This window comes from Lepisosteus oculatus, unplaced genomic scaffold (genome assembly GCF_040954835.1).
Source record: "Lepisosteus oculatus isolate fLepOcu1 unplaced genomic scaffold, fLepOcu1.hap2 HAP2_SCAFFOLD_269, whole genome shotgun sequence".
Classification (NCBI taxonomy): domain Eukaryota; kingdom Metazoa; phylum Chordata; class Actinopteri; order Semionotiformes; family Lepisosteidae; genus Lepisosteus; species Lepisosteus oculatus.
This window is the reverse complement of record NW_027167803.1, coordinates 5,567-12,946: the sequence shown is the minus strand read 5'-3', so window position 1 is coordinate 12,946 and position 7,380 is coordinate 5,567. Positions and strand designations below refer to the sequence as shown.

Genomic DNA, 7,380 nt, shown 5'->3' with positions numbered 1-7,380 from the left:
GACAGCTATACACAGAAAACATGCAGGACACTGCTCATGATGTTTCCCGAGCCGAAACACAGTGCGTTTTTCCAAGCCATTTGACAAAGCCCACCCACTGAAAACTGCAGCAGATCGTGTAAAGACGTTCAACTTTGTAACTACTGCACGCACAGGAAGCAGAATAAATTCCTCTTTTCAAACTGTCAAAGGTTTGCTTTGCGAACGCTGCAGGACATCGCACAATCTCTTTTGAATGGGGACAAACGATTTCTTATGGGGCGCAGTAAGTACAGACGTTTAAAATGCTCCACTCATGCCGACGATGCAGCATGAAGAAGCGCAACCTAACGTTTGACAGACAAAAGCCAGGCGCCGCTATGAGCAATATGAAATCATACTGACAGCACACGGCGTTTCGCGCTGACACAAAAGTAATCTCGACAGACGCTGTTCTCTGCATAAAGCTGAAAGAGCTAAAGAGCGTTTCTGTTGACACGTAACAAGCTCGTTTCTCTCTACCATGATATCACCGTGACCAAATCTGTCTTTAAACACCTTGCTCAGTCTCTGACGAGACTGTCAAAAATTGCTTTCGCCGATTGTATTGCAAACCGGCGGAAGCGGGGTATTGGGAAAAGTTTTCAACTAGCAATAATCGCGCCTCGGCTAAACCTCACAGGCTACGATACTGCCACTGCGCAAAGCTGACGGTTGCCAGGCAACCGCGGGGATCCTATGGAAATCGTTATCGATCGTCTCATGGCATGTCGTTGCTATAACGCTTCATATTTGTCGTCTTCTTCTTCTTCTAGCTTGAGGTTTTGAAGAATTTCATGACAGACAAGGGCTCCGTTGGGAACAAAGGGCGTTGTGAGAAAACCGTTGCTTATTTTCAGCAGCAGAGATACAACCCTTTAAATACAAGATGACAGAACAATGACGAAGGGCATGCCGGGAGGAACTCATGCACTACAGCGGAAAGGGGGCGGGCACGTACAGTTCACATTCAAGCCACAAGTACTCTTCTTGGATGTTGCACAAACAAATCCTAACGTCTTGAAAGCATTGCAGCATGTTTGTGTCCCACTTCCCGTGGCTGCAGGACGACTGACACGAACGGACAAACACAATCTGTGGCGTTTAGCGTGACATAGTCTTGCAGGCATCGTGCTGTCTCACTGCAATACTATACCGCTGGAGGAAACAGTCCATCTGGCCATGAAACTCATTTGAACGTCTAGCTACAGCAACTAACAATATCATGATTTATTCAGGATGTGTGGAATCAGCACGTCCCGGAGACAGCTTCCGAAATCGTGAGCATTCTCTGGTGGTAGGGGCGTTCAAGATGGCGCTCAGGTGGGAGGTAAAGTTTAGTGGTTGGGGAGTTTTTTTGAGTTTTTCATGACCTGAATGTTAATTTTTGCTTTTTTTGACTACAGAAAAATAAGGACTTAACACTAGTTGTTTAAACTTCAGTTATAATTGAAAGAAAAAAAAACGATTTTTTTTTAGGTTTAAAAAGTCCGATATGAGTAACACTGGGAAAAGAAAAGAGAGTGCTGTCTCTTGTTTGTATAGAACTGAATGTCCCTGACAATGTACTGTTAGTTTTAATTGAAGAAAGGCATTTGTGTTCAAATATATCAGACAAGTTTACGTAACTGCTCATGCGACACTCAGTTGTAATTAGTCAAGAAATAAAGTCGAACAACAGCTGCGGGTTTGATTCTGAACGTATCAGATTGCAGCACCTTTTACTTCCATTGACAAATGATAGAGATTCGAAGAGAGATCCTTCAGACCAGCAAGCAAACCCACGGCTATTTCGGTTTTCTATCTAGGCAACGTTGGTGTCTGCAATAGCATACATGAAAGCGTGATGCAATTTCTGTGGCTAAATTTGTTGCACGTCATGCACAGTAAGAGTGTTTCTAACACCAAATAAAAAGTCAACAATTAGCGATTACGCCTTCTCCTCAGTTAACCCACTGAAACCCTTGCTGTTAACAGTTCTTTAATGCATGCTTTACGAGCACCTACATATTGTGTCGGTTCTTTCAGTTTTATTCATTAGGTTTTCAAAGGCATAAGTAGAACACCAGAGGTGCGAACGCAAGATGTGTGGTTATTTGAAGAACTCATTTCCATGGCAGCGGGGCCAAGCTATTTAGTGTTTTTATAGTACCAGGGAAGGAGAAGCGGCACTTCACCTTTGCCGCGCAGGCACAAGGAGACGTGCGGCAGACGCCGTAGTCGGCAAGATTTGAACCTGCATGGGGAGTCCCCAACGGATTTCGAGTCCATCGCCTTAACCACTCGGCCACGACTACAGCGAGTTCACCATCGCCGCATTCCTCCTTTAATCTAACACGGAGTGCGACGTGGCTGCGGAAACCTTTTCAAAGTCGCTCTCCGTTAAAAAAAAATAATACCTTTGACAAAATACGTGCCGGCAGACAGACACGCCTCAGAGGGTTTAAGGCTGGCTTCATGTCGGAATGATAAAGTCTCCCCGTCCGGACATGAAAATGCCACTTTGTTACACACAAAAAAAGAATCAACAACAGAGAAATGCCCACAAGCATTTGAAAAGCCGCACCACGTCGCACTTGAAATAGCTCTTACATTAGTGGTAGACACAGGAATCGCATTTTTATTTACGCTCTTACCAACGCGATGGAAAGCAAAACAAAGCAAAGCAGAGCAAAACAAAACGAACAAACGAAAACCCTGCACATAACGCCGTTACGTGCCCAAGTGGTATTGTACGTCATCCTAGCACTGCACCCCGGGGCGTACGGTACATGGGAACGAGCACACGCCACGAATCGTCTCGAATCACTCCCTACAGCTGTAAGGCACCTTGAAGCGTGCACCCCCAACATTCTTCTTTGCGCATCTGTGAAAGGTAAACTCTTGAGCAAACTCTGAACCAGCTCTAAGGAAACTAATCCGATTAGACGTTACTTTGACTCATCTTCTTACGCTCAGTGCCGGATTGCTCAAACTCCAGCTAGGGTTAGGGTTAGCATTCCCACGCTACTTAGACACTTTGTTTACGCTCAGTGCTGGATTTTGGGAACTTCAGGACGAGTGGGAATTTTCTCCTATCTGTCCATTCTGTTTTGTTTTGGAGACTCTTGGCTGCCTATGTTGTACAGTGCAGCGTGAAGGAAACATTTTCCAAAACTGTGTCAGCTCAAGAGTTGTAAGAAAACCTCTCCAGCTGCTACAACTCTCTTCATTTTTGTCATTTAATGTGACACTCGATGTATAACTGGAGCCTCACATATGCAAATGGTGCGGCTCCAGTTCGACACCCAGTTCGACACCACTTTACAGTATATGACAAAAGCATGGCAAACTGTGCCGGACCAGCAGATAACTTCCGCTTATTTTGACCATATTAAACATTGGAAATCTTCCCACTTGCATTTGTGACACTTGATTTTGGCTCCACCTAAGAAACTCTTAAATCTTCTAACACTTTTCTCTTCTCCCGCAACACACTTGTCTGTCGGCACTATGTGGAAGCGTTGCATGACAACCCATCTCACCACGGAAAGGAACCTAACAGCTTTGGTAAGAGAGTAGAATTACCTGAAGAACTGCTTTCCATGGAAGCAGGACCAAGCGATGTAGCATTTTTATAGTACCAGGAAAGGAGAAGCGGCACTTCGCCTTTGCCACACAGGCACAAGGCGACGTGCAGCAGACGCCGTAGTCAGCAGGATTCGAACCTGAGCAGAGAGTCCTCAATGGATTTCAAGTCCATCGCCTTAACTCTTCGGCCACAACTACAGTGAGCTCGCCGCCGCCGCATTCCTCCTCCGGAGTGCGAGGTGTCTGCGGAAACCTTTTTAAAGTCGCTCTCCGTTAAAAAAAAAATACCTTTCACAAGATACATGCCGGCAGACAGACACGCCTCAGAGGGTTTAAGGCTGGCTTCACGTTCAAATGATAAAGTCTCACCGTCCGGATGTCAAAATGCAACTTTGGCAGACAGAAAAAAAACATCAACAAACCACAAATGTGGACAAGGATTTTACAAGCTGCACCACACTGCACTTTCAAAAGCATTTACATTCGTGTTAGACGCAGGAATTGTCCTTGTTTTGCGCGCTTACGAACGCCATACAAATAAAACAGGTCTACGGGTCTGAAACCTGCTCCACGGAAAACAGTTCTGTTGCGCTTTTGATCAAAGGGAGATTCTCTGTTCTTACTTTTTCATGACATAACACCCAAAGGGGCTTCTTTGGAGCTGGATTCCAACCAGCATCCTAAAGTTTCTTGGTCGTATCCTTTACAGTCCTCTGTTCGGTCGACATGGAACAGAAGGGGGCAGCTTTCCTCACACATACAGTGCAGTTCTGCATCAGACCTCTAACTCGTTTCCTTAGCTTGGATTTAAGCCACGAAGCAGGCTTCTACTGTATAAACGTCTAGAGGAATCACAAACTATTTGAGAGGCCATCATCCCAGGGGGAACTGACAAAGTCTATCCCTAAACACCTAGCGCAGTCTCTCGAGAGACTGTCAAAAATCGCTTTCTCCGTTTGTGCTGCAAGTAAGTGAAAATGCGGTCTCAACCCAGAGCCACTTGGCAGCAGCGGCACGTAAATACTGTTACTGCCACTGCTCGATACCGACGTTAGCCTACTATACCATGTTCAGCCACCGCTAGAAAATGTACAGCTCTAGTACTGGAGCAAACAGAAGGAGGGCCAACATCTAACAGGCACACGTGTCAGACATAGAGAGCGCCGAGGATGGGATTCGAACCCATGCGTGCAGAGCACAATGGATTAGCAGTCCATCGCCTTAACCACTCGGCCACCTCGTCAATGAAACTGGGCTGTCCAGACACGGGTTGGCACGCTCCAGATGATCTTTTTCTTTTTTTTCCCTCGTACTCGAGGGTCCTTTTCCTGTTCCACATGCGATTTCAACAATTTCCTTGGGAGATGTCAAGCCAGCAAGCCACTGCTGTGGTTCAGTGGCCAGTGTGGAGTTCAGTGGCCCTGTTGTACACAGAAAGCACATTGAGCTCCTTGGACATGAAAAGTTCCAGATAAAAGCCATTTGTCATCCTTTCTCTTGGTGTCGATGTTGCTATTGTATGTAAAGGTGGCAACTTGCTCAGCGAGCAGGCGGAGCACACACCGAATGCAGATGTGTCTGAGTGGTGTGTCCAAGTGGCTGCAAAAGGACAACACTCCCGGGGCGCCGTGGCTTAGTTGGTTAAAGCGCTTGTCTCTTAAACAGGAGATCCTGGGTCCGAATCCCAGTGGTGCCTTCTTTGTTCTGTCTTCTCGAACAGAACTGGTCCTTACAGACAACTGCCTACGGCTAAACTTAATTAAATGCAAGTATTCATTTCCTGTCTTGAACGACTTGTTTTTCTTAAAATTGATGGAACTTGCAAAACATGAAATACAAACATTGTTAATCAGCGCTAGCGGCTGGCAAAAAAAAGAAGTCAGCAATGTTTTTTTTCTTTAACCTTAACCCTGCTAATGGAGAAGAGTTAAACGACCGAGTCTATGCAGCTTAAACGGTGCTCACGTCGGGTTCTTAGCTGAAAGGGTGATAAATCACGCTCACCCCAGTCCTTAATCTTTTAAAAGGATACAAAATTGAACCTAGTCGCCACATCACATACATCCTGTTCAACGATAAAAAGGTGACATCTATCCTTGATCCAGAGTAAATCCCACGTTGAGGGCATATTTTTTTCCACGTTACCATGAGTCGGGCTCAGCTGCACAGAGGTGAGAGCAGAGCAATGAGGTCACGGGGACAGGAGAGCCACACGCTGGCGGTTTAAACACGCGGAAGAAAACTGAGGGATCCACAGTATGTGGACCCTCCGTGCGCCATCAGTCCGAACTCCAGACTCTGAATCCTGCCATCCGAGTTAAGATCTCGGCGGAACCTGAGGCGCAGTTCTTTCTTAAAACGTAATCTGGTGAGCATTTCTAGAATCGTACTTGTATAGATGCAGCCTTTAATGTGTTGCTAGGTTAAAATTGATGACTTCTTGAACTTCAGTAGGCAACTGCCCTCTTGATTTTGGATTTAATTTCTTTATTACAGGGGCGCTTTTATGAAGACCGAGTCATGTTCAGGTACTTTGCTTGATGGAGGAAGCATATTTCGGACTCTGTGATCTGCTCACCTGGAAAGGTCTGCTGTACTACTACAAGAGAGAAGTAGAGTCTGGAAGAATGGACAATTTTATGATGCTTTGGAAGATAATGTTTTTTTTTTCTTTGAAATTGAAATGAATCAGAATATCAGTGCAAAAGACAAACTCTTGGTTTGGTTTAAAGAGATATGGTTTTAAAACAGACAAAATGTAGAAAACAGGTGTTTCTCACTTTTGGAAGAGAATGGACCGGGGGTAATATTTTACTAGTTATATAATAGTAAAATATTATATAATAGGGGTAATAGTCGCGAGGGGCTTCAGCTTTTTCGTGCTTAATATGGTGCGCTGTGGCCACGGCAGATATGGGATCTATAAAAGCCGAAAATTCTCCGATCATTGCCTGACACAGCTCCTCAAAGCTATTACAGACCTCAGGTCCTTGTCTAGACATCCACTCGTGGAACGCTCGGCTGGTAGTTTTCCTTACTAACATAGCCTTTTCCTGTTCGGACGCTTCGGGCATAAACTGCAAAGTATATCTCAGCTCATCAATGTAGGTCTCCACATTATTCCCTGACACTGTCGGGTCAAACCTTTCTACATCTTTGGCTAACTGCCTCAGGGAGTGGAGGTTAATTTTTACGGTTTCTCCGCGGGCAGGGAGACGGCCGTGATCAGGAGCAGGGGGTCTATGCCTGAATTGAATCGCCCTTGCGTCTCGCGCAGGACTCGGCGATCTCCCCCATGCCGATCCGACCACAGACCCTGGCCGGGAGAAACCTCCTGGGTGAGCGCTCCGGGCTGCTAGGTGGGCTGGCATGCAAGTGGGATCTAGCCTGTTTTGCTTCCAGTACGGCAGCATCTAACTCCTTTTGCCTTTCCTGGCTGAGCTCATTTAAACTCTCAATTTCTTTTTCTTTTTCTTTCAAGCTCGCTTCTAGGTCTCTCCTAGCTACCTCAGCCGCAGTTTCTCTAGCAGACAGGTCATCTAATTTACCTAAAACTTCCCTGAGTCTGTCTTCACTTTCCTCACTTTTCACTCTCTTTTCTCTGATTATATCCAACAACTCAACTCGCTCCGCCTTATATCTTTCTAGCTTTCCCTGAAGCGTTTGAAACTTTGTCAGCTCGGACAAAGACAGTTCCAGCTGTTTAGCTAGATTTAAGGCGAAACTAGATAGGACCTGAACTGCGTTCACAGACCCTCCTGTGTTAAGCTGGTTCGCTACCTTAGCTACTAA

The 7,380-nt window shown here is 45.7% G+C and overlaps 3 non-coding genes across 3 annotated transcripts; all 3 read right to left on the bottom strand.

Annotated features, from left to right (window-relative positions):
- Positions 1-546: 546 nt before the first annotated feature.
- Positions 547-688, bottom strand: LOC138227193 (U4 spliceosomal RNA). Its single transcript, XR_011184866.1, has one exon. It is a non-coding gene; the product is annotated as a U4 spliceosomal RNA (small nuclear RNA).
- A 1,545-nt stretch (positions 689-2,233) lies between these two features.
- Positions 2,234-2,315, bottom strand: trnas-cga (transfer RNA serine (anticodon CGA)). The gene has a single exon. It is a non-coding gene; the product is annotated as a tRNA-Ser (tRNA).
- A 2,434-nt stretch (positions 2,316-4,749) lies between these two features.
- Positions 4,750-4,831, bottom strand: trnas-gcu (transfer RNA serine (anticodon GCU)). Its single transcript has one exon. It is a non-coding gene; the product is annotated as a tRNA-Ser (tRNA).
- Between the last annotated feature and the right edge of the window lie 2,549 nt (positions 4,832-7,380).